General features: G+C 43.1%; 1 long non-coding RNA gene across 1 annotated transcript in view; it reads right to left on the bottom strand.

Moving 5' to 3' along the window:
* The window catches only part of LOC146789273 (uncharacterized), a 473,794-nt gene extending 451,536 nt beyond the window's left edge, over positions 1–22,258 (bottom strand). Inside the window, exon 1 of the long non-coding RNA XR_014970043.1 lies at positions 22,139–22,258. This is a non-coding gene — a long non-coding RNA (uncharacterized LOC146789273). The remainder of the gene's footprint in view (positions 1–22,138) is intronic.
* Positions 22,259–27,646: the final 5,388 nt, after the last annotated feature.

Raw genomic sequence — 27,646 nt, 5'->3', positions numbered from 1 at the left:
ATAATTTATTATAATTAATTAATTAACTTTCCACCCTTTTACCCCTACAAACCCAACAACCTGCACCTAAAAAATAACTTACAAAATATATCAATTATACAATTTCTATATTTATCAATTAAATAATTAATATTGTTACAAATTAATTATTAATTAATTATAATTAACGTTCCACCCTGTACCCTCACAAACCTCACTACCCGCTACAACATAATAAATTAAAATTAACAAGTAAATTACATTTAAAAATAACTAACAATTACAAACTCTATTTAAAAACATGAACAACAATTATACAAACAATTTTTAAATCATATTAACAACACAGATATTTTGACAATGATATTACTTAACTTAAAAAATCAATATTTTTGTAAATGATATTTTTGCAGCACAATATTTCTGTATCACGATATTAAAAACTTTATATTTGTGTGACTCGATATTTTTGACTTGATATTTTGTCCAAATACCGAGAAATCCTTTCTAACGGTAAAGTCAAATTTTAAAATATAATTTTGAAAATGGCACTTGTAGAAGTCTTAATTTTCCTGCCTTAGCCATTTAGTGCCGGCAGCCAGTTTCTGGGTCACAATACTAGGTGTAGCTGACTATATGTATACCTCCTAGACAGCCACACAAAATAGATGGGTTAGTGGTGCCTGGATGGGCCATCACTGGCAGGATGGGAGGGTGGGGCTGGGCACAGCCGTATTTACACTTGAATATGCTTTGTCCTGCCTCCACCCAAAGGGCTGCATACCCCGCAGTTAGTCTGGAGCTAGGGCAGGGAAGCAGGAAACCTGTGCACTTCAAAGAGAAACCTCTAGTAGCTTATCCCACTTCAAAGGAAGCCCTTGGTATAAATGCTTGACAGCAGGCACTAACTCTTCAGTACACTTCTGGACTGTGGAAACTCTGCCAGGAGAAGGACTGTTGTGCTGCTTAAAGGACTGTCACTCTGCTGGACTGCTGCCATTCTTCTGGACTATTGCCTCGCCGGAATGCTGCCTTGCTGCCCTGCTTCCTTCCTGCCTGAGTCAGAGAGATTGGACCTGGACCTGAACCCAGGACTCCAAGAGTGACTCCATGGGCTTGTCTACTCGTCTCCTGTTCAGAGCCACCCAGGCTCCCAACCAACTGAACCAGCCCCCAGGTCCAACTGGAACCGCTTCTGACCCACAAGGGTTACCCCTCCGGTCTTGAACCCTTGTTGTCCCCTCAGTGGAGTTGCATTGAAGTTTTTGGGTTCTTTGCGATTGCGAATGGGCCCGTTAGTGCCATTACCATATCACTTGCATTGCCCACCAATGCAAAGTTCTGTCAACCTGACTCTTCATACTACAGCATCTACTGCTTGTGGGGAGGGCCACAGCGAAGTTCCAGTCTGCTCTCTCATGCCATCAGGCCCTTTGTGCTACAGCAAAGACCATACATGATGCCAGATCTGCTTTTCATGCTACTTCGATGGCTATCTTCAATGCTTCCCTGCTCCTCGCAGCCCCCTCTATTGTGATCAGGACTCTGCGCTGAACTGAGAGGGTAACCTTTCATCGGTAATAATGTTGTCCCAAACATCAGCAGAGAGAAGGGCGATATAGCTCAAGTCTCTTTGGAACGCTATGCCCAGTTGTACTCTACAAATTATGTGGTAGGCTTAGATCTTATCCGTAAATACTTTGATGAAGTTAATGTTCCGATTTTATCTGACCAAATGGTAGATCAACTTGAACGTGAAATTGTGGTGGTAGAAATTGCGGACACAATTAAATCGATAGCAGGGGCGAAGGCCTGTGGAACGGATGGGTTCCCAACTGAATGAGCGGACTCCCTTTTTGCCAAAACTATTTAATGTTGTTAGAATGGTTGGTAATGTTCCTCCGAGTTTTAACGAGTCCATCATTGTTAGTTTTGTCAAAAATAGAAAGAATCATAAAGATGTCAACTCCTAAAGGCCGATTAGCTTGCTCAATACTGATTTTAAAATTCTTATGAAAATTTGGGCCCAACGTTTTATTCCGCTTGCTCAGACACTAATACACCCGGACCAGGCTGGTTTTGTGGCAGGGAGGACAATGTCCTTGAATACTGGATTTTTAATTCAGGCTCTTGATTATGTCACTAGCAATAAAATTCCAACTTTAGTTACAATGGTTGATGCTGAGAAGGCATTTGACCTGGTCAACTGGGAGGCTCTTTTTTTGGAATGCAAAGATTTGGCTTCCCGGTCCGGGTGATTAATATGTTGAAAAATATTTACCAAGGTGCCCAAGCTCGAGTGGTGATTAACGTTAACACGGTAGGGGTAATTGATATAAATCGAGGCACCAGGCAAGGTTGTCCATTGTCCCCTATTTTGTTTACTTTCTTTATTGAGCCGCTCGCACTAAGAATCCGTGGTAATCCGGAAATTAAACCACCAACAGAAGGAATGGCGAAAATAACATTATTCGCTGATGATATAATTTTATATCTGCAACCAGATAAATTAAATCTTGATCTAGTCTTGTTCAAATTTAGAAAATATGAAATGATAGGCGGATATAAAATTAATCAAAATAAAACCGACGTTCTTGCCTTGAATGTGGACTGTAATTTTCTACCATCTAATCTAAAACCTCAAGCTCTAAAAGTAGAACCTATTAGACATTTAGGTATTTATGTTTCCAGTCAATTTGAGCAATTATTTAATCTAAATTATTTAGCAATGCGAGATAAAATTAAGGGCTCGCTGGATAAATGGATTTTTTTACCATTGACCTTGATTGGCCGTGTAGCATGTCGATTCTTCCTTTATTGGTTTTTCTTTTTATTAACCTACTGCTAAAAATCAATTCCCATTTTTTTAAAGATATTGAGTCCATGTTCAGAGAATTTGTATGGAATCGAATAGCACCTAGGGTCAGGCTACCTATATTGCAGTTAGAAATAACCCAAGGGGGACTAGCGCTACCAGATATTCGTACTTATTATTTGGCGGCGGTCCTCGATCTTTCAGCACGACTATTAGATACCAATGGTTGGCCGGATAGTTTTTTTTATGATAGAATGATTCAGGAGTCGGGTTCCCAAGTTTCTATTTTTTTTAAAACAGCTAAACTACCCAAAAAGACCCGTTATAAGACTTTTCAGGATTTTTCTGAGAGACTCCAGTCCTTCTTTAAACAAGCTGGGTTTGGTGGATTTTATTATCTCAATCTGGAAGAATCTAAGGCTCTAGGGCTCCAAATCCATTCCACTAAATGTAAAAGATGGGAGGACTGTGGTCTAGGTGAATTTGGTTCCTTTTTTGCCTCAGGGAAATTCATTACTTGGCAGGAGGTCTTAGAGAGATCCGATAATCGTTTAGCAACCGTTTTTTTTGAATACCTCCAGATATTCAACTTTATAAATAAATACAATATGTCAACATGTGGGACATTATCTGCTCTGCCCAACGCCGTATATAAAACTAAATTAAAAGGTGTGGGAAACTGGTATACTTTACTAAGAAAGGGCCAAGAGTCTCCTCTGGTCGAAGAAATTCTCAGTAAAATAACTTGTGAAACCAATTGCTCCTTCACGAGACAGGAGTGGGAACAAATCGCTCAGTTAGGAAGTAAGGCTCTTAGAGCAGCCAATTTTAAAAGGATGTCTTTTTTATCTCACTGGCTGGCTTACTACACTCCGAAGGTTCTTAATAGACGCTTTTCGGAAGTAGATAATAAATGTTTTCGTTGCCAGCTTCAAAATGGGGGAGATTGGCTTCATATATATTATACATGACCGAAGCTTGAAGTTTTTTGGTGTGAGATTTTCGCGGCAATGAGCTTAGTAATTAGAAAAGAGCTTGAACCTGAAACTGAGGTGGCTCTTTTTGGCTTGTTTTAGAAAAAGAACTGACTTGTCTAACGCCGAAGAGTCTTACGTGGCGATTTGTTCGCCAGTAGCCCGCTCCTTAATTCTCCCAAATTGGAGATCTGAGGATATACCATCATACTAGAAATGGGTGAATAAAATGCAAAAGATAAAAAGGTATGAAGAGGCCTATGCCAAAAGAGTAGGGGCAATAAAAAGGTTTACTAATACCTGGAAATTTTGGGATAGTGATCTTTCTATGTATGTCACATAGCACTTTAGCACTTGGTTTTTATTATTGTTTTTAATTAGATACATTTCTAACACAGGTATTTTTAGTACCTCAAAAATCTGTCAGAACCTTATTGAATTAGCGATTGTAGCAAGCACTAAGCACTTTTTTTTCTTTTAGGCCTGAGGCCATGTGAAGCTGAGATTGCAGCGTTGTAGGAACTTTTGTAAAGTATATCGATTATGTATATAGGTAATTAATGTCTTATGTATTGGGAGGCCAGGTCGAATAATATAACTGTTATAGGCCTCTGGTTATTTTGCACATTTTGCACTATTTGCACAACTGAAATTATATATATAGGTAATTAGTGTCCTATGTATTGGGAGGCCAGGTTGAATAATTTAATTATTATAGGCTTCTGGTTACCTTGCTTATTTTGCACATTTTGCACTACCTGCACAACTGAAATTATGGCTATGTATACCTTTGTCTAAAGTTTGATGGTTTATAATTATTTTGATCTACTGCTCATGGACTTTGTTTACTGTGTTTATTGTGTACTGTTTTTGTTGCTCTCCTGCTCTGCTCAATAAAAAATGTAAACAAAATAAATAAATAACTAAATAATGTTTTCCCTGTATCCAACTCGCACTTCATCCCAAATGGCCTGAACTTGAGACTTTTTCCCGGTTTTGCAAGACCATATACAGGCGAGTGGTGATTTGGGCTTTTGGCAATATTTTCATTTAAATCTTTAGAATTGCATATCTCTGGTTCTACCTATGGGATTTTTGTCAGTTTGGACTTGTTTTATTTATCCAATTTTGCTCTATTTTTCTAAATTGGTGTGGTAATGTTCTAGTGTCGTCCTCTCACTGTTTAAAGTGATGCACAAATACTCTACACATTGCCTCTAAGTTAAGCCTGACTGTTCTGTGCCAAGCTAACAGAGGGTTGAGCACAGGTTAATTTGGGATTTACCTGTGCCTCACCCTGACTAGGAGTGTAGGTGCTGCTTGAGAAGGGTTTCAAACCCCTCAAACAGTAACCCAATTTCTTGCAAATACATTTGACAACGTTCTCTCAAGCAATGTCTGCACATGGAGCAATAAAAGTTACATGATCCATGATTCTTCCTGGGACAGTCAGGTTAACCTTGAATGTGTACGCTTCACCCAGAACAGTCTGAAAATGTTCCCCTCGGTGGAACATATTCAATCTTTATTCTAGTCAGACATGAAAATACAAATCTCTTTACGTGGCACGATGAAACATCACAGTAATGATGGAGTCTGAGGCATAGTTTGTCTTACACTAGCTAAAGTATACATCTTGATTACTGCAAAGCATTATATTTCAGCAAAACGTCTATATCAAAAGAGATTCCTTTCTTAGCAACACGTTGAGTGTAACTAAACTGGGATGTAGTACCCTCAAAATTGTTTATTTTACTGGTTTATTTTTTGGGTAAACTGTTTCTGTCCAGCTCAATGGTTCATATAATTTGATCAATTTTAAGAATACCCCAGATAGCTCACCTGGGAGCTTCAATTTTGTATAAAGTCTGTGGTCTTAGGGGCATATGTATGAAGCCCCATTCCTGTTCGCAAATGGGCCGATTCTCAGAATCGGCCCATTTGCGAACGGGAAAAGGCCTTTTGGGATGTATCATCCCAAAATGCCATTGAAAAATAGGGAATCACAAAATTTGAGATTCCCTATTTTGCGATTACATTTAAGAAACCGCAAATTGCGATTCTATAAATGCAATGTAGAAAGCACCTAAGTTGTGCAAATTTGGCATAAGAAATTGCAAATTACCACCAACTTACGTTGGTGGTAATTTGCAAATTCTTTGAAAAAGCACTTTTGCTTTTCTCAGAGGGCCATGTGGCACACATACATGCCCTTAGGGCATGTATTTGAGCTACATGTGCACACATGCACATTTCAGGGGTGCAACAGGGTGTCCTTTTGGAACCCTTGCACCCTTGAAATTGCTTGCGCAATTTGCGAGTCCCTATTGGGTACTCTCAATTTGCGCACAGAATTCTCATTCATTCCTATGGGCCTTTTGGCCCAAAGGAATGAATGGGAAGGGATTCCTTAATTGTGACTTGCAATTTGAGAGTCGCAATTAAGGAATGCGTAGGAATCGCAATTAATATTGCAATTCCTATCGACATAGCAATTTGCGAGTCCTTAATAGCGATTCGCAAAAAATCGCTATTAAGGACTCGCAAATCTGTCTTAATACATATGCCCCTTACTCCATTATATCACTTTAGTCAACAATCGTCAAATCATCTGGGGGCGGGGTTTCATTCTGCAACAAAGCTGAACTCCAGGGAGTGTTGTCCTTTTTATTAATCTTCATTCTCTGTGCAATCCCTTACTAGTGAGTTGGAGTTGTATGTGGAGAAGGTAGAGCTCTTGTATCTGGCTCTCTTCATCACTCAAATCCAGGTTATTTTCTCCTTCATCGCAGTGTTGTGGAGAAAGTGGAAATAGTACTGCCTATGCTGTAATGGGAGGGTTGCACTGTCATGTGGCTAAGTTCAGCTGGTAAGAAACACTGCCACTTTACACATACATGTTTCTTAAGTTGCCTTTTCTACAGAATGACTTCTGAATCACATTTGCTTGTGTGACAGTGCAGGATTCCTTTCTCTGAAACCACATTACTTAGAATTTCACTTCATAAGTGCACCATCACGACACCTTGAACATTTCGTATTAGGCCTAGACACACATTGTGCAAATGTTGTTTCTTATTCGTCTATGAGGCGACATGGCTATCACAAAGACAATAAACAATGTTGGCCCGGCTGAAGCCTCGAACCTGGAGTCTGGATGATGTTATTATAAATACACATGCATTTCTGTGGTCAAGCTAGAGAATTACTCTGCTGTCATTGCGAGGTCGCTATTTCGAAGTCTCAGTCCAGATGATTCCTGATTACCCTCTGCGAGGAGAGATGTCCAACTTGTGACCAAGCCAGGGACCAACATACCTTGCCTTCAGGTAATGGGGAGTTAGATCATCCAGTAGGGGATTCTTGGCAGAACACCTGTCCTAGGCAACTAGGTTAGGGAGCACAAAGTAGGAGTACACTACATCGAGTACTTTTATATGTCAAAATATATACACTATTTTAGCACGATTATGTATTTGTTTATCCTTTTCACTGTTCTTATATTGCAAATAACTTTTGTCTGCTTCTGTCTATTAATCATTGCAGCACATATATTTTATACAAGAATCACAATGGTTGAATAAATATTGGAAACGTCTCTTTGTGTATTTCTTGTGATCCTTTCAGAGTGAGCGTGAGCAACTGAGTAAAAAGGTTCTAGATCTGATACCACGATTCTTTGGGGAGTCTGGGTTGTCATGTTCTGAGGTTGCCAAAACCATTTGTTACCTAAGTTTAGGTGTAGTTATGGTGCCACTGTGAGCTGCAGGTGTATTGGTCAACAAATCCTGTGAAGGTGTGTGGAATAAGTCTGGCACCATACCAACGTTTATGTTGTTCAACAAATGAACCGTTCCTACTGCAGGAGTACGTGTGTGTGTGGGGAGTGCGCATGTGTGTGTGTCCATGTGTATGTTCTGCTTGTATGTGGGAGATTTATGAAGGGACTGTTGTGGTATTGCAGATGTATGCATTTGTTTTCTGCTCCTTTGATTAGCTACCTCCGGTGTGTGCAACGTCATTTATTAGTTTGCATTTAAATAGTATAATACTTACATGTAACAACTGTAATTAATCATATGTTGACCTATGGTTCTAAAGGTTATATGTGATTAAGCATCCCTTACCTTAAGTAACAAAGTCAACAAGAAGATATATGACTATATACCGGAGTGAGATCAAGTAATTAGTTAATTCAGAATGTCACAGAACACTAAATTGATTTGCAATATTGTTTTATGTGTGATGAGAGGTCAATTCAATTCATAAAGCTTTATTCGGAGCTTGACAAAAGTCCATAAAAGCAGGTCATACATAAAAAACATCAATAATACACATAGATTGATAGCAAGAATAATTCATAAAAGCTTCATCTATGGGGTTAAAACAGAATAGAGATAAAAACAGCAATAACGGTATTAAAATATAATGATACTGGGCCTAGCCTTGATAGCTTTTAAAAGGAATGTGGCAGTAAAAAAGCAAACATCGGGAGAGGGGTTAAATATCAGTTTCATAACATCCTTAACTGTTCTAACACCGAGTTTCTTGTACAAGGGTTTTAAAAAAGCAATACGGTAATTACCATATAATGGGCAGAACAATAGAAAGTGCATTGTGCTTTGAGCTGTAGTGCCGTCACAAGGGCAAGGACCAATTGGGTATTTTTTGATATTGGGAAACGCCACCAAATGGTGAACAATTCCAAAGCGCAGTCTAGTTAAAACGAACCTGTGAGAGGGTCTAGTAACAAAGCTCAAATATGGTTGATAGCCTGACAACTCACAGCAGCTGTCATAGAGCTTACAGGTGGATAAATTGCTACTGGCCTTCAAATGTTGCTCATACTTTAGCGACAACCAAACAGACTTCAGTTCGCTTTTGGACAAACTGTTGGCAGCATAGCAGTCCTCGTATAGATTAAGACCATATATGTCCTTAAAACTGCGCATAACAAAATTTACCCAGGGGATCTTCAAATAATTATCTAGAGACAGACAGTCCTTAATAATAGCTCTGTTCATGGAGGTCTCCTCCTTAGCCCAGATAGCACGCCACAGCATTAGAGGTCTATGGGCAATGGAATCCAAGAGATGGGGTATTCCAAGTTCCCTATGCACCAAATGCGTGGATGCTGAAGTAGGCAAACAAAGTAACCTTTTTAAAAACAGGTTTTCCTCCACTTGAAGACTCCCAACTGAAACATGCCCCCAGACACCTGCTCCATAAAGGGCAATTGAGAGGCACCTCATCTGGTAGATCTTCAGCATGTCCCTAATCCGTTTATCCCCGATCTTAGAGGCGAACGTAAATACCCCGTGAGCACATTTCGCCATTCTTGCTCTAACGTGGGTGACTTCGCTGGACCAGCTACCTGTCTTGGAAAAGGTGATACCCAGATAGTTAAAAGTATCGACCGTCTGTACCCTCTGTCCTTCCATAAAGAAGGAATGAGGTTTTTTACGGCCCTTACCGCATTCCATGACAAATGTCTTTGTTTTGTTAATGACCAGCTTCCTTTCCCCAATAAACAAGGAAAACCTGTCCATGAGGCGTTGGAGGCCGACAGGGGTCCTAGAAAGAAGTACTGCGTCGTCCGCATATAGTAGGACCGGGATGTAGGAGTCAAGTATGATTGGGGCATCCGCCCCCACAGACCTTAAGACAGAGTCTACCTCGTTGATAAAAAGTGTGAAAAGCAGGGGAGCTAGCACACACCCCTGCCTGATGCCACGCTTAACAGGAAACTTTGGTGTACACTCCCCACCCGGGCCATATCGAACACTAGAACTAAGATTAGCATATAGTCTGGCCAGGAAGTAGACAATACCCTCCGGAGCCCCCATTCCAAGTAGTGTCTCCCAAAGAATCTGATGGTTGACCATATCGAAGGCACTACTGAGGTCGGCGAAACAGAGGAAGAGGGAACCTTTCTTGGCCATAGTATATTTCCCAATAAGTAGTTCTAGGTTGAGACACTGTTCTACTGTGCCTCTGCCCTTCCTGAATCCGTATTGGGAATTAGCCAGGATGTTATTATTTTCTGCCCAGTCTTCTAATCTAACAAGGAGCACCCGGCTCATAATTTTCACGGAGGAATCTAGAAGGGAGATAGGCCGATAGTTCTTAGCATCACCCTTCTCCCCCTTCTTATAGATGGGAATAATAATAGATTCCTCCCATGTGGGCGGTGCACCATGTCTTACAGCAGCATTAAATACTTTAGTCAATAGCGGGCCCCAGATCTCCGGTTCTTTTTTATAAATATCCACCGGCACCCCATCTGGTCCCTGAGCCTTCCCACCTTTGCTTGCAATAATACATTTCTTAACCTCGGTAGGTGAGATATCTAGGGGAATGATTGGCCAGACCCCACCTCCATTGTCCAAATGTTTATCAGAATCAAAAATCAAAGAAAAGTGGGAGACCCAGCTTCCCACGCTAACGTTAGCCGACAGAACAGGCGTAACCTCGTCCCTTAAAAATGGGCTGTTGACAGTAGCCCAAAATAGCGAGGAATCAGAGGTTTCGGCGGCCCGGTCTAACTTATCCCAGGCCTCACGCTTAAGTTCTGCCTTTCTTTCTGATACTGCTGCCTTGTAGATAGCCCTAAGATGCCTGATAAGGTTAGTGTCCCTCTGTTTAACTGCCAAAGCCACTTTAAGGCTCTTAAGGGCAGCAGTGCTGGCATGATCAAACCACCCCCTTTGCCGGTTTGAATCGCCCTTGAAATGTTTGGTGAATACTGCTTCTATAGAGTGATTGATATCGACAAATTTGTTCAAAATTACAGCTGTCGGTTCTTCACTCGCTAAGATAGTTTCAATTTCTTTAGAGCAGTTAACAATAATGGAATTAGACAAAAGGTCTGCCTTCTCCCCCTTCCACCTAATTCTAAATCCATTGGATCTATGTGGTTCAATGTTATCCACAGTACTTAGTTTGGGACCTAAATTAGTCTTCCAAAAAACCATCTCCATGATCAGGCAGTTGTGGTCACTAATTAAATTATCTACTACCAAGGGGGCTGAACACCATGGAATAAGGCTAGAGGAAGTACAAATAAAATCAATGACAGAGTTAGCGTTTCTGCCCTTAAAGGTGGGGAGAATTTCACCAAGAGCACCCCTCGCGTTCCCCATGATCTCCATATCATATGTCGTCAAGATTTTATTTAATGAATCCCCGTATGGGTTATGGGGAAAATGGGCGACTCCCTCACCTCGGGAGCTTAAGAAACCACAGACCCTATGGGCAGAAGACATACAGACAGAGGTATTAAAATCCCCCAACCAGATAAAATCAAAAGCAATGTCATTTCCTGTTACAATTTTAACCAAAGCTTCCTCCAAGGCAAAAGCTATCCGTTGCCTAGAATTGTCAAAAACATTATTATAAAAATTGATTAAAAGGATATTCCTATCCTGCTCCTTACAAAGCCAGAGGATCTGGGAATGGGCCCCCACCGGGACATGTTTCTTTACAGTGAGCGGAGCATCAACAGAAATCAGTGTCAGGAGGCCACCCTTGGCTCTTCCTGAGTTCGAAGCCACAGCTGGTATTTGATATGAAACAAACCCGTTATAATTAATGGGGACCAAACTCCAGGTTTCCTGGAAACATAAAATATTAAAAAGATTGATAAAATCGAACCAACCTAAGCATTCATCCTTGTGGGAAAGTCCCGCAACGTTCCAACAAGCTATAAAACACGAACCAGAGTTAGCTAGGCAGGTGGAAGAATTCAAAGTAAACCTATCCCCTCTCGCATTAACCGGACTATCATGGTCACAAGCCACAATAGAGTCTGGTTGGCTTACACCAATATTGTTAGTAATGTTTGTTAATATCCTGGGGGCCATACTAAAGCTCACTTTACTCAAGTCCAAGTCCTCCGACCTGACACCATCTATAGCAGGCTCCAGTCAATCATTGTAATCAAGCCCACTTAAAGGTTGGAATCTATTAAACGTAGAGATAGTGGGAGTAGCACACAAATCCTGAACTCTAGGCCTGTACCAGTGGCGCTCATCAGCAGATTGGATAACAGGTTGGGTAGCAAAGTCTCTATAGAAGTACCCAAGCGGCCGCAAAGATATACCATGGTCACTCGCAGGGAGAGAAGCGGCTTTAATTAAAACTGTAGAGGTAAGTTGGGGGTTGCGGAAATTGATGACTATACAGTCACCTTCGCTGGTCTTACGAGATTTACCAACCCAATTAGTTCTCCTGGTACTTAGTATATCCCTAGATAGGGCTACAGGGAAATCACACTGTCGGTGGAGCCAGTCCACAGTCTTGTTCTTTAATGACGAGTGGGATTCTCCGCTTGCAGGATTGCTATCAAACCTCTTAACAGGGGGGACATTCATAAGAACTGCTACAAAAGGTGCGCACGTAGGTGGCAGGTCCGGTTGAGGGTTTCTGGAGCTAAGGGTATTTACATTATGGCCCAACGATTCCCCCGGTACTAAACCGGAGGATGGTTTAGAGGTGTCTTGCCGCTGGTATGATACATTGGGAACTGCATCGGACTTTCCGAGGGCACACCCAGGTCTGCAATCAGGACTTCTGTTCTCGACCGTCATTGGGGCTGTATTAGATGTAATTAAAGATGTCTCCTCGGGCACCTGGATACCAGCAATAGTGTTTGTGGCTGGTCTAACCTTAAGAAAAGAATCCAAGATGCCTCCCAATCTGACTACTTCGTCGGTAAGAGTGGAAAGTTTGGTCAATAGGGGTTTAACAAATATGTCAAACTTGGCATCAATAGCCTGAATTATAAAATCCAGCTGTTCTTTATCTATTTATTTTATTTTTATTTTATTTATTTAAGCTTGTACCGCGCACAGCTACCCACAATGGGTTTCCCGGCGCCAGGGATAGACTGTAGAAGAAAAGAGAATGTCACCTTGACTTAAGGCCTCTGCCAACTATTGGTCACGCTTAGTAAAGAGCAGGGTCTTCAAAGCCTTACGGAAGCGGAGTAAGTTGGTCTCAGATTTTAATGCCAATGGGAGGGAGTTCCAGTATTTAGGACCAAGAGTGGAAAAGGAGCGGCCTCCCATTTTTGCCAACTTCCATCTTGGTACTGTGAAATTGCCAATGTCCGATGACCTTAATGAGCGCAGGGGTCTATAGGGTTTTACCAGCCCCTGAACATATACTGGGGCGCTACCCTGCTTAGCCTTGAACATATAGCAGAGTGCCTTGAATTTAACGCGTTCTGGGATGCTCAACCAATGGAGGTCACGCAAAGCGGCAGTGGCTGAGGTGCGTCTGGGGACATTCTTTAGCAGGCGCGCGGCCGCATTTTGCACCACCTGCAGCACATGTATAGTAGCTTTATCTGCGCCCAAATAGAGAATGTTGCCATAGTCCAGGCGTGATGTTACAAGTGCCTGGACTACAGTTCTGCGAGAGGAGAGGGGGAGCATCCACAAAATCTTGTGAAGCCATCGCAAGGTTGAAAAGCAGATGGCTGAGACCTTAGTAGCCTGTTGTCTCATAGTTAGCCTGTCGTCAGTAATGACGCCCAGGTTGCGAACTGCCGTAGATGGTGTAGGCGCATTTCCCAGTTCGATGGGCCAATGGCGAGGACCCCAAAGATGTTTGTTCTGTCCCAGAATGACCACCTCGGTCTTCTCCCCATTCAGCTTGAGACAATTTCTCCGCATCCAGTCGGCCACAAGAGTGAGGCCCGACTTGAGTGCGGAGATGTTGTTTACGTCTCTCCCTGACAAGGAGAAGACAATCTGGGTGTCATCTGCGTAGGAAAACAGGGTTAGCCCAGCTTGTTCGACTATGGTTGCCAAGGGTTTAACATAAATATTAAATAATAAAGGGCTAAGAATTGAGCCCTGAGGGACGCCACGGGTGGAAGGACAAATGGCGGAGGCAGCTTTAGAAGAAAACACTTGGAAGCTTCGGTCACTAAGGAAAGACGCCAGCCAGGCCAAGGCCTGGCCTGCCACACCTAGAGATTTCAGAGAGTCAATGAGGATGGAATGTGACACGGTGTCGAAAGCTGCGCTCAAATCCAGCAGGATGAGCGCCATGGTGTTTCCCTGATCGACACCGTGCCTAAGACTCTCTGTCACCCCCAGGAGGGCTGTCTCGGTTGAGTGCCTAGGCCGAAAGCCCGACTGAGAAGGATGGAGAAATCCAGTGTTTTCAACCAGTTTGGAGAGCTGAGAATTTATATGTCTCTCCAATATCTTTGAGAAAATTGGCAACAAAGATATAGGGCGAAAATTAGCAGGATTTGAAGGATCTGCACCCTGTTTTTTTAATAACGGTACAACCATGGCGTGTTTCCAAGGTTGTGGGACATGGGCCTCGCTCAGAGAAGCGTTGAGTAATTTAATGATGGGGGGATGAGTGAGAGGGTCTAATTGTTTTAATATTTTGGCCGGGAGAGCGTCCTGTGGGGAGCCCGATCTCACACTATTTAAACAGGAGAGGAAAGAAATGGCGTCTAAGGGCTGCCAAGTAGTGACTACTGCATCAGTGTCATTGTTTTCCAATTTTTGGACTATGTCAAGGGCAGTGTACATAGTACCTGGAGGTGTAGTGAAATTTTCATAGATAAGATCAACTTTATCTATGAAGTAATCCGCTAAGGACTGACACTGAATGCCATCAAGTGCCGGGGGAGGAGGGATCGAGTTAGCACCAGTCAATTTTTTGACAACAGAGAATAGCACCTTTGGGCAGTTTTGTGCATCAGTCACAGTTTTCCTTGTGTAGTCTGCTTTAGCAGTTTTACAACTGTAGTGGTATTTTTTTAAGGCTTCTTTATATGTGGCTTTACGTGAAGGAGAATAGCCTTGTCTCCATTTACGCTCCAAGGTCTTACAATGTGAGCGGAGGCTTTTAAGTTGTTCCGAATACCATGGAGCAGGAGGGTGGTGTGAAAATGCGGGCTTTGATGTCATCTAGGATGACCTTTGCTCCTTCCGTTGACACAGATTGAACTGGGAGATTTTTCTGCGAGGGGGGATCGTTTTTGTTAACATGGCGATTCCCTCCTCGCTTAGGCTGAATGGGTTTGCTAGTGTTCCTACAGGTGCGTGTTAATTTTTGGCGTCTGGATACAGACTGGCTGGGGATAGGTACATCAGGTATGATAGCTTGGCCTGGTTCGGGGTCATTAGTGGACTCAGGAGTATCACTTTCCAAGCTAATGGAGTCGGTTACAGTTCCCTCAGTTATACTTTCAGTGGGTAATAAGGGAGTATTAAGATCCTGATCAGGAGAGGGCTCAGAGGCCAAGCAGTTAGGCAGGGGGGACAACGAACTCTGTGACCCTGGACGGCCTAAAGATTTCCTACGTTCTTGATTAATTTTATCGACCATCTTAACCAGGTAATTGTCCATGGTTGTGGTCGGGGCTGCTGTCTTGGCTTTAGGCATAATTGGCAAAACAGGAACCCACACCCCCCTACAATTTCTCCTTGTGAGGACCAAACAACAATATACCAATATTTCCCAGATGGATTAACACATACGGCCTCCGATCACCTAGGAACATTAGACGATAAACAACAATGGCTAGTCAATCTATCCACACAGATGAATACGAATTGGTGAATTGAATAACACGATTTTCAATAGCCCGGTCTGCTGCTCCCACCTGCCCCCTCCTGTCCCGGACTGTCTCAGACTGTCCGCCCTTTGTCCGGGCTTCGTACTGGGCGTCCCGCGTCGCGTCCCGCTCTGCAGGAACTGATGTAATTTGGCCGGGACAAAAGCCAATAGGAGATTAGGGCGGGCCGCTAAACAGTTAGTGGGCGGGATGGCGGGAGGGCGGGCCGCTACACAGCTGCGGAGCTCAGCGGCTCAAGGGCTCCTGGGACCTGCAGTCCCGTCCGGCGGCTCCTCTCGTGTACAGCAACCCTGCGACCCAGCAAGTCGTCAGCACAGCCCCTCCTGGGACACCAAGCTCAAGAGGTAAGAGCCTCCACCAGCAATACGATGCGGGACCCGCGCCAGCGGGTTCCGCGAGGTTTTTTAAACAGATAGTGGGCGGGATGGCGGGAGGGCGGGCCGCTACACAGCTGCGGAGCTCAGCGGCTCAAGGGCTCCTGGGACCTGCAGTCCCGTCCGGCGGCTCCTCTCGTGTACAGCAACCCTGCGACCCAGCAAGTCGTCAGCACAGCCCCTCCTGGGACACCAAGCTCAAGTGGTAAGAGCCTCCACCAGCAATACGATGCGGGACCCGCGGCAGCGGGTTCCGCGAGGTTTTTTAAACAGTTAGTGGGCGGGATGGCGGGAGGGCGGGCCGCTACACAGCTGCGGAGCTCAGCGGCTCAAGGGCTCCTGGGACCTGCAGTCCCGTCCGGCGGCTCCTCTCGTGTACAGCAACCCTGCGACCCAGCAAGTCGTCAGCACAGCCCCTCCTGGGACACCAAGCTCAAGTGGTAAGAGCCTCCACCAGCAATACGATGCGGGACGAGAGGTCATTTATTCCTTATAATGCATATCAACCAGCATCCGCACACTATTTAATGCATGTTATCAAGATCCTTCTATTGTAACAGAGAATTCCAATAGAAGCCCATGTTGACACCACAACATGGGCTTCTATGGGAATTCTCAAGGGCATATTATCAAGCCCATTATCGCCGCTTTAGCGGCAGTTTTCTGCCACTAAACCCGGCGATAATTTTTAACGCCGTCCTTGATAATATGCCCCTTTTTATTTTGTGAGGTTTAAGAAGTTTTACAAACTCGTCTCTGCAGATTCGTTTTCCTTCAAGTTTTTTTTTTTAAAGCTCTGCCATTTATTTGCGAATTTGATTTAGTTGATGAAGATTTCTAAAAAGCATTACAATAAAGTAGAGCACTCCGACTTTTCCAAGTTAGGTTCGCGCTATAGAACAACCAAACATACTAACAAGAAATGCAAACGCGGATTTCAAAACAGATTTTGCTATTATGGGAGTGGCATCCACTCAAAGCGTTAGCATGACTGTTTCAGGAGACAGGCAGAAGATCTTGAAAGCATATTCGAGCAAACGGGAGCTGCTCTTCGAGAGTCCCAGGCTAACCCCTTGTCCCGACGTGATCCCGACACATAAGAAAGGGCAGAGGTTGAAAAATATTAAAAAGAGGTTCATCTGTGGGTGCCCTGTGATGCATTCCTATTGCTCTGGCTGTCAACAATAAAATTCTGTTGTTAAAAAAAAAAAGAGGTTCATCAGCAAGGGAGTGAAAACAGAGACTACCTGCAGTTGAACATTTCCTGGAAGGAAAGGGAATACTTTTTCTAGGTCCCATAGGGAACTAGGGCCCTCCTCCCCCTAGGTTCCAGGATCTGAGTGTGGTAGACAAAGGATGCAGAAATGACACACTGACTTCTTTGGTTAAAAGGTAAGTCTGAGCAGCACAGTGTCTGCGAAGAGGTTTGAACATTGTGGTGAATGGTGTAGTGGTGTGGGACTGTCATGCCTCGGTGATTACTATCAGTTGAGGAAAAAACTATCCAATCCTAGAGCAGCCAGAGGTGACTTTCCCACTTCCCCCCCACATGACACACTTACATGAGCACACCGGTTACTAAGTTTTGGCTTGTGACAAATGGGTCCTTCAAAGGATGTTCCCGGTAGTACTCTTTTGAAAGAATTTGTCCTCTTGTTTTTGTACTTTCGTGTTTGTGATTAAAATGCTATTCGTTTTGCAAGTCCCACATGTTTTATAATGTGGTACAGTATAGTAGCAATTAGTATGAAACTTTATGATAATGTTTATAGTGCAGAATTAAAACAAGTGTTCCTAGAATACCCACCCCGCATTGACACAAATAGGTCATTGATGGCACAGCGCATGATGGATTTCAAGTAAAAACCTTTCTCAGAAGCCAAGTCTCCACTGTAACTGTAAGGGAGGTGCTATAGAAAAGGAGATAAGCTGGTAGAAACAGAGCTTTGCCCTAACAAACACACCTCATCATCCAAGAAGAAGCCTTCAATCAAGGGACCAGGGGAGTAAACAGTGGGGCACGCTCTTTGAGAATATTGTGTAAGTAGGTGGGATGTCCTCTGGCCCAACCTTTGTAAAGTGCATGAAAAGTTCAAAGCTAGCCCGTAGATAAACATTTAATTGGCAAAAAATCATTTAAGTTCCTAACAGCAAACATGCGGCAGGATATGGAAAATCCTGAAAACTTGTAACCATGATGACAAAGGCTATTTTGGTCCAGGACGGAATTCAAAAACCAAAGGTTCAGTGGATATAAGGCCCAAAAATGTTCTATACTTCCATTATAAAGGGACAGTTTAGGTCAATGTGCCAATCTAGGCAAAGTATTGTTGTAAATGGTGGAGCAGACACAAGTCTAACTGCAGCCAAACTCTGCTTGGTCTTGTTACACACTAGGAGAAGCCACAGTCTGAGGTGCAGACTGACAAGAAATTTGGAACTAACGCAAAATATTGACTACATGCACAACTAAAAAGTAGTATAAATACCACCAAATGTGGAATACTGCTTGTTTTACTTATTTACGTTTCTTAGTCAACAATCAGGCAAAAAGCAGCCTTAGCTCATTCATATAATTTTCCATGCCATTATTTACATAGTTTATTTAAGATTGATTTTTGAGATGCTTATGTGATATAATTCACAAAGAAGTTACGTATAATCCTTCATTCTTGTGTTGTTAGTTTAGCTTTGTATGGTAGCTCAAACAACAATATCTCATTGGTTTGTCCTCATATGCAAATGTGTGTTTGCATTCTTATTTCATTGTCAATACAGACATAATCAAATGACATGGTTCCCAAACATGCACAATGATCAAAGGGACCAAAACCGATTAAATGAGCAACTTGCAGGTTCATCGTGCTGGCTAAGGTTATCACACGTGCACAGCTTATTCTTCGAACCAAACATACTCAACTGGCAGGATCAACCAGATCATTTAACTAACCATTGCCTAATCCAAAAAAGTTGTGTTTTTAGTGAAGTCTTGAAATGTATCTTTTTGACTGCATCAGTGATGTTAGATGGATCAAGGCATACATAAATACATGCTAAAGACAAATCTGGAGATAAGGTGCAGGCAATTTTGCAATATCAACAGTATTTTGATTTCCTACTGTCTACATATTACTTTTTTTGTTTTCTAAGCATACCATCACATAAAGAATATGTCTACAGAGTGACTGTGTGTTTGGTGTACACCTGTACGTGTCTATGTGTACATGTGTGTATACCAATGCAAGGGAATACCGTTCATGGACCATGCAGAGATTAACAAGTGTTTTCTTGCTGTCTCTTTATGGAGTTCTGATATTGGTTTTACAGAAAACCCTCTTAAAGCAGGTAACCAGACAATATGAAATGGTTAACACTGCTTTTTATTCCATGCTTGTGTCACACATCTTGAACACAATGCGCTAACTATGGCTTGGAGAATGTATGTTTTTAACTAGGAACTGGGGGTAGATAATTTGGCTTCTTCCAAACCAGGTAACTTCAGCCATTGCTCAAGGATCACAAACACATGTGAAACTAGACACAGGTCTTTTAAGGTGTTGTTGCTAAGCTCTAAATATTACTCTGCTTAAAAGAAAATTAATTTGTGTTAGTCCAGTGATTATGTGACACAAGTTGAAGAAGGTGGTAATCGCCGGCCCTCATTTTTGGGAACAGAGACAGTGCTTTAAATGGGTCAGTACTGTCTGGTATCGAGTACAGGCACTTTTTTATTTTGAGAGGGAGAGTACCGGCACTTCTCAAGAGAAATGTAATACTTTTAATTGAAGAGTACCAGCACTTCTCAGAAACAAGCAGGTACTCTTGTACAGAGTACCTGCACTTCCATTTTTCCATTTCAAGCACTGAAAGGAGACCTTTTCATCAGAATTTGACCCACAGCAAAAAGAAGAGAGAGATACAGATAGACAGAAAATGGAGACAGAACAGAGAAGAACATGCTTTGACAAGGGGAGAAAAACTAAAATAGTGAGATAAAGAAACAAGTAGTATAGTGTGGTGGAAGAAAGCAGCTTTAAATGGAATTAAAACTAAGAAAGTTTACCATGTTACAAACTCAGAATGAATTCAGCATCATGAGCAGTGGGCTCCTTTGAAAAACGTTGGCCCCCTGAATGCATGTGTTGGGTACAAACTAAACACTGTTATCCCATATCAATCATACAGCTTGTGTTGCAGGACTATTTGAAACACTTAAACCCCTCCTTAGCTCCCTATCCGATCCATTAGCTGTCTGCTTGCAAGCAGCTTAGGGTGAGATTAATCGGTGTATTGCTCGGATTGTTTCAGACAGAAGTCCTGAACGGATGAAGAACCAGATGCACATGCTAATGGCATTGCTACAGCAATATAATTTACAATAACTGGATCTTATTAACATGCTACTGGCTGTTTGTACTTACATTTCCCCTGGCATCTGTATATTGTGCTGCAAGTTAATTTAATTTAATTTGACACTGAATATTTCTGTACGCACGCAGAACAGAGCGGCCAGTGCAACTTTGCACTGACCAGCCACCTGGCCAAAAATGGCATTTAAACCTGGCCGGTGCCAGTTTACACCAGAAATACTTGGACAACTGTTGCTTTTGCACCTGATGATCAGTGCATATTGAACTTTTGCTTTCATCAAATCATGCAAGTATTTCTTCAAAGCTATACATCATTAATGAAAAGTGAATGCAACCTGCCCTCTGGTTCTTCCATAGCAGATAGCAAGCTACACATGAGAAATGCCTTCTTGTTGTGAACTGTAACACTAGCGCATCGTTAAATTCTGTCATTATTCCAACTTGATAATTCCAAGAAACACTCATGCTCGTGATCAAACAGACACACTCATGCTAATATAAATATAATGCCATTTTATAATGCAATATACTATTTTGGTGGGACAACATATAAACAAAGCAATTCAAATATGAGATATTTGTTCAGAAGGCACATGTCAAAGGACAACTCTTTGGAGCATGGTCACCTCGAATGGGTTGATAACCCAGGCAGAGAAGGCAGTCAGACAGGTGACCTCCCTGTGTACACTGATACCTGGCAGATCCCCCAAGCACGCCTACAATGACAGAAGTTATGTACATGGGTGAAAAGGGTATCTCTTTCGGACACACCAGCTGACAAGCGGGACTTGACAGCCAAAAGTAGTAGGGGGGCCACAAAAACCATGTGCATCCAAGCATCTGTGCAAAACTGTGAGGCAACACACATATGCAAGCTTCTGCGACTAGGTCCCTAGACCTACAGACTTGGTCCCCTATGGTCACGAGCGCTCATGAGCAAATGAAGCTGTTTCTTTGGTTGAAGAACATGTTGAGATGTTCTTTCAAGTTCCTGACTTCATTTGCCCTTTCTTTTCCACTCTGCCCAATAGTTTTATCTCAATCGTATTTTATTCGGGTTTTTTTTTCCATATGTTTGTGACTGAAAATATGTCTTCTTCACCTTTTATGGTGTTAATTCATGTGGAGTGGCAGCACTCATCTGTTGTTTGAGTGAAAGTTGCTCTTTACAACGCTTGTCAGTTAGCTGGCGTTGAATAAACAAAATTCACACAGCATGCTAGTCAGCCCAAAGGCTTTAAGGCTGAAAATCGGGACTTTAATTACAATTTGTAAAATATACAATGCAAAACTGAAATGTTATGCACAATCGCCTAACAGTTTTCTTGAGAAGTACATTGCAACCACCCAGGCTGAGAAACAAGCAGCAGGGATGATTTTGACGCCAGCATCACAGACACACTGCAGACTCTCGGGCAGAGCACGGCGCATCAATCACCCTGTGGGGGCGGCCACATGTCATTTGAAAAGTACAGTTACAAACCAGGATGTTTTAATTTCACACGGATTCACTCGACTATCTCTCCGGACTAAAGACCCACGCCGCCCGTGACCCGTCTCCTACCCGCAGACCTCTGCTCACACCTCACAGTCCGATTTAATCACTCCGCCGACTTTAACGAGCATAAAACGCGCTGTTCGCCTTCTACAGGCTCAAGTTGATTTGCCTTTTCAGCTGAACTTTCCCCCGCGACGTGAGACGTGATCTGACAGGTCTCGGAGGCCTTCCTGCCAGTCACATTTCCTGCAGGACCTGCCTATTTTTACAGCCCTTTACCAGCGCAGTCTCGTCAGAGCGCGCACAATACAATCTTGTCCGCAACCAGAGGGAACGTTACTCTGATTCATAGATGATAACTTAAATGAGACGATGTGCATCTAATAAATGCAAGCATCACCCCGCGCGCCGGCTCCAGGCAGACCGCTAATTCTTCTCATTGATGCTTTCCAAGCCCAAGCCAAGGCTTCATTCATGCGCTAGGTCTCGTGAGCAGAGCGCCGGCGTCCTTGGATCCTACCTCATTACGTTATCCGCGCGCCGCTCCGAGTGCCCCAGACCTCATTGAGAACTGCCTCCCAGCGCATCGGCGGGAAAGGAAAGTTGCCCCTGCTTCTCGGCTCCAAATTATATGGTTATGCTAAGCGCGCGTGGAGAAGTCAGCGGTGTTTTGAAACTGCAGAGAGCGAGGGAGAGAGAGAGAGAGAGATGTGATCAGAGCCCGTGGCGACACAAGTAGGAGTTTCTAAATATAGTAACTCAATAGAGAGGAAGAGTCTGGCTGAGCCAACAATCACGGATCAGTTTCACAACAAGCGCAGGGGCAGGAGGGCTGCCAGTATCAGGCACGCGCCTGCTGTGCTGTACAGCGCTCACGCACCCTACTGTACCACGCGCATTCTGCTCAGCGCACACGTGCTCCACAGCACGAGTGCAGAACGGTACACGCATTGTATTGCAATCTAGCATGTACAGCACGCCTATTGCACAGCACGCTTACTTTACTGCAACACAACAGCACACATTTTGCGCACAGCACACATTCTACACACCACGGGCATATTTACAATAACTGGCGCATCCCTGCATATCAGCAGGGATGCGCCAGTTATTGTGCGCCACAGCTCCACCACCATGGATGCGCCGCATTTACAATGCGGCACACCATGGGGCAAAAAAGTGGCGCATTGCTGGAGTTGCGTCGCAAGCGCAACGCAGCTCCAGCAATGCTCTGGGGGGCCCTATCTTGTTAATGCTGCGTCAATCCTTACGCCTGCTTCAGGCAGGTGCAGGGTTTTGACGCAGCATGGGCCTAAAAGTAACTGAGTGAAATCTTGTAGATTTCACTTAGTCACTTTTAGGAGGCTTTCCTGCGCCGGAACGCCCCCCCCTGCGCAGGAACGCCTACATGTGGCGCAGGGCTTTACAACGTGAGGCCTCTCCCAGATGCGTCACGTTGTAAGTACCCCGCACCATGGGACAGGATTTGCGTGGCCGCTGCATCACAAAAGTGACGCAACAGCAGCGTAAATGAGGCGCAAGGGGCTTGTAAATCTGCCCCCACATGTCTACTGCGCACGCACGGTGGCGCACACACAATGTACTATAAATGCATACAACAGAGCAGACACATACTGTACTAATTGCACAGCAACCTATTGGTCTACACACACCTTACAGCAGCATTGTGCTTTAAATGGACAAGTATCTTCACTTCTTTTATTTTAATTAGCGTACTGCCACTTCTTGGCTCCGGAAGTATCACTGCTAATGAGAGAGTGCAGGTTCTTCTCTGTGAAAGGCAGACTATGTAATAATCTCCATTTCACGCACAGCTACTACACAGGACACATTACGCACGATCACACAGTAACACACGACCCACAACTTCTTTATTAGCAAAAAAGGCCACTTTATTAAGACATGTGCATAACATACTTTAAATAACACATCATTACAAATAGATCGTAAAACAATACCCAAAATCAGCTTGACCTAGCTTCAAAACATAACCTTCAATGGGGATCAAGCCTCCTCAAAAGAACTGAACTCATGTTAAGAGACTCCCATTATTTTCCTTTCCTGTCCCCGTGTTCTGTATCCCCCACCCCCCCACCCCCTGAGGGATGGATAAACCCGCATGAGACTGTCTACCCCCCAGGAAAATCCGCCACCCAGGAAAACCGAAGAGATTTCCTGTCCCCACCAATGGGAAACATTATGACATTCCGCTGGAGCTCCATATATTTTCATTCCATATTTTTGCGATCATATCTCTCAATTCCAGTAAGTAATACGCTTTCCCCATTTGAGACAAATGAACCCCATCATCTCAAAAAAGATGCCCCTCTGTACCTTTTATATTACAGTGAGATAAAACTGTAATACCCATAGCTCCACAGAAAACTCTCATAGCTGCATTTAGCTCACATCTCGCTTTCTCCATTGCTGCGTGGCTTCGTGCGCCTCTCCAATGTAGACACGTTATGAATTCAGTCCAAATTACAGTTGTACCACCCCAGTTATTTTTTATAACAGCCAAATCCAGTTTCATCTGCTTTATTAAGGGCAGACCTGATAAGTTTACCAAATAATTTTTGCATATATGAACGATAAGCACATCAGGGGAACCCCCGCTAGAGCGCATTAGGGACAATGTAGGAAACAAACCTCCCCAACGCATTCCCCCTTTTCCTTTCCATACCACCTCGTGACTAACACTTGGAAGTCCAAGAGATCTGCCATAAATCTGCTGTTCAGCGTATACAGCTGCCCACTTTATGAAGGAATGTCCCACTATCCAAGTTTTATTTTTTCCATATAAAAGCCCTTGAACATGACCTAGGTAGAAAAACAAATATTAGCAATAAAACAGAAACATGGAAACAACTAATTATTTCCTAACATACTTTTCGCAACATTTTGACTTCCATCTCCCAATCCTTCGTATATCTGACCATGACCAACCCAGTCTTGCAGCCTCCGTCGCTGCCCCAGTACGAAAAGAGTGTGTGCCGAAAAGCATCGGATTCTTACCCAACCTACTGAGCAGCTTCCGTATTAGAAATCATTTTTCCATTAGCATGGCAAAAAACTCCCCTGGTGTAAAAAACCTTAAAGTTTGAAAAACATCCCATTCCACTACAGGACAACAACCGCTGTTGTTCAGAAAAACCTATTTTCCCCTGCCTAATTGATCTGTCTTTGATGCCCTCAAACATATCCTTAATCTTTGTTCTAGAAAAACGTCATCACTGCATATACCTGCCTTGTTCCTTAAACCTAGCAACTCCGATGCTCTAAAAGCTCCAAAAACAACCATAAAATGCATAATTTAGATTTGCAACACTCAAACTCATCATAACAGCAAAAAGGCACCTGTAACAACATTTGTTGTAACAAATCAAAAGTCACTGGCTGACGCAACAGTTTTTTACCAGCCTGTTCCCTACTTAAACCTTTAAGAACTTTTTTCACCAGCACTCCTCCCACCGGGTCTCTACCCCACCATAACTGCCCATAAAAAGAAATTCCTGCTAATTTGCCTGAAATAGTAGTGTGCAAAAGACCTCCATTTATCAACTGTAGAACAAAACCTAATAACAACTGTTCTTCATTAACCGTCCTCCCAGCCTGAGCAAACGTGTTACCATAACTTATAAATTCTTTCCAAGCTTGTTGATAACTTTGTCTTGTGGATGCCGCGACTGAGTTCTCTACCAGTTCGACTATTCTCACTCACCACAGGCCCAAATGCACTGTGGGATCTGAGTCTTGTTGGTTTCTGCCACAGGAGCCAGATTGCAAAATTTCTTCCACTGAAAAAGAGACAGAGCGTCCGCTATACATTTATTGACTCCAGGAATGTGTCTTGCTTTAAAAACAATGTTAAGTTGCAAACATTTTAGCATAAAGGCACGTAACAGCCGTAAGACACTCAAATCCTTAGCCTTTTGCTTATTAATCAACTCAACCACAGCCACATTGTCTACATTTAAAAGGACTGGTCTATTCTTGAATTCCTCACCCCATACAAACAATGCCACTAGCAGAGGAAATACTCTAAGAAGGCTATACTGCGACCCTGCTTCAGCCATTGCACCGGCCAACTTTCTGCACACCAACGACCTTCCCAGAATATACCAAAACCTTTTGCACCAGACGCATCAGAGAAAATCTGTATTTGCCAAATTATATCTTCATCCTCAAAGAACAAAGATACACCATTAAAATCTGCAAAAACCCTCAATCAGATGTAAAGGTCAGCCCTAATAGCCATTGACATACGCACTATATGATGAGGGAGATAGGCACCTGACATGGACATGCCCAAACGTCTACAGAAAATTCTTCTTGCCCTAACCACTCTACATGCAAAATTCAGATAACCCAACAATCTATGCACCTTTCTGAGCTCCAATTTCCTTTCATTAATCACTGACAACAAAAAAGCTGTTATCTCCTGCACTTTCCCTGGTGGTAACCTGGCTACCATCTCCATAGTGTCAATTTTAATTCCCAAAAAAGTGAACCTTGTTCTTGGACCTTCAGTTTTTTCCAGAGCCAATGGCACACCAAGCTCATAGGCCATAATCTGGAAATTGTGCAAAGCTTTCTGGCTTTGTGCAGTATTCCGTACACCAATAAACATAAAGTCTTCCAGGAAGTGGCAAACCAGCTTATGACCCCTAATGTGTGTAAAACGCCACTGCAAGAAAATGCTAAAGGTCTCAAATAGACACATGATACTGAACAGCCCATGGGAAGAACCTTATCTACGTAGAATGCACCATTGAACTGCATACTAAAAGTTAAAAATCAGAAGGGTGAATGGGCAAAAGACGAAAAGCTGACTGCATATCACTTTTAGCCAATTCTGCAGCTCTCCCAGCTGACCTGACCAACTCCAGCGCGTCATCCACTGATGCAGAGGACACACTGGAGTCCACTTGAGAGATGAAGTCATTAACTGACAACCTTTCTGGCCACGATAAGTGGTGTATTAAACAAAACTCCTCAGCTTTTATCTTAGGTACAACACCCAGAGGCGAAATGATCAAATTTTCTATGGGGCAATGAAAGAAAGGACCAGCTACTCTGCCTGCCACTATTTCTGAGTGTATCTACTGCTGAAAAACCTGGGGGAACTCCTTAGCTGATTTAAAATTATCTGACCACCTGCTCTGTCTAGGTCCTTGGTTAACAATCTTAAATCCTTCTTTGAAACCCCAAAATAGTCTGGATGCTGCCTCAGTGTCTGGGTATTCTTCCAACCAGCTTGCCAAAACCTCCAGCTTAATTGGTGTATGGGCCCTTTGCCGCAAATTGAAATGACTGACCTCATCCCCTCTGTCCCTGTCCTTGTTCACCAAACCTCTGACCTGCGAAACATTGAGTGAGTGGATGTTTCCCCCCACATTGTGAGCACTCATGCTTGTAACGGCAGAATTGCCTGTTGCAAAAACCTCTGTTAAAGTTCCAGCAAGCTCCTGAAACTGGCGGTTGACCCCTCCCAGGAAACTCCGCCCCATACTGGGTGGGACGATACGGAAAGGGACGGTAAGAGACCGGTAAACCAGTCGCTGTATGGGTTGTAGCTGGCGGATGAGAAGAAGCCATCCATTGTAACCACAACTCTGAGTCAACATCACCCCATGGTCTATCGTTAAAAAAACTCATCCTAGCTCTAAACTCTTCATCATAACTTAGCCAAGCTGAACCACCAAAATACATTTGTGCCTTTCTTATTATATCCATGTATTTGAACATAGCCACCGCTCTATCTGGATGCTTTTCACAATAGATGCTTGCATAAATGAGAAAAGCGGATGTCCAATTCTCAATTGTTTTGGGAACTCTAGGTCTCTTGGCTAATTCCCACTCATCCTCCTTCAAGCCTTCTTTGGCTTGAATATCTCAATGCAAAAGCTTAAAGACATCAACAAATTCATGTCTCCATTTCCTACTTCTTGTCTTGTCCGATAAATGAGAACCTAAAGGCATACTAATACCCATGTAAGGAAGCTTC

The sequence above is a fragment of the Triturus cristatus genome, chromosome 10 (genome assembly GCF_964204655.1).
Source record: "Triturus cristatus chromosome 10, aTriCri1.1, whole genome shotgun sequence".
NCBI lineage: Eukaryota > Metazoa > Chordata > Amphibia > Caudata > Salamandridae > Triturus > Triturus cristatus.
The sequence above is the reverse complement of the archived record's forward strand: the minus strand, read 5'-3'. Positions and strand labels throughout refer to the sequence as shown.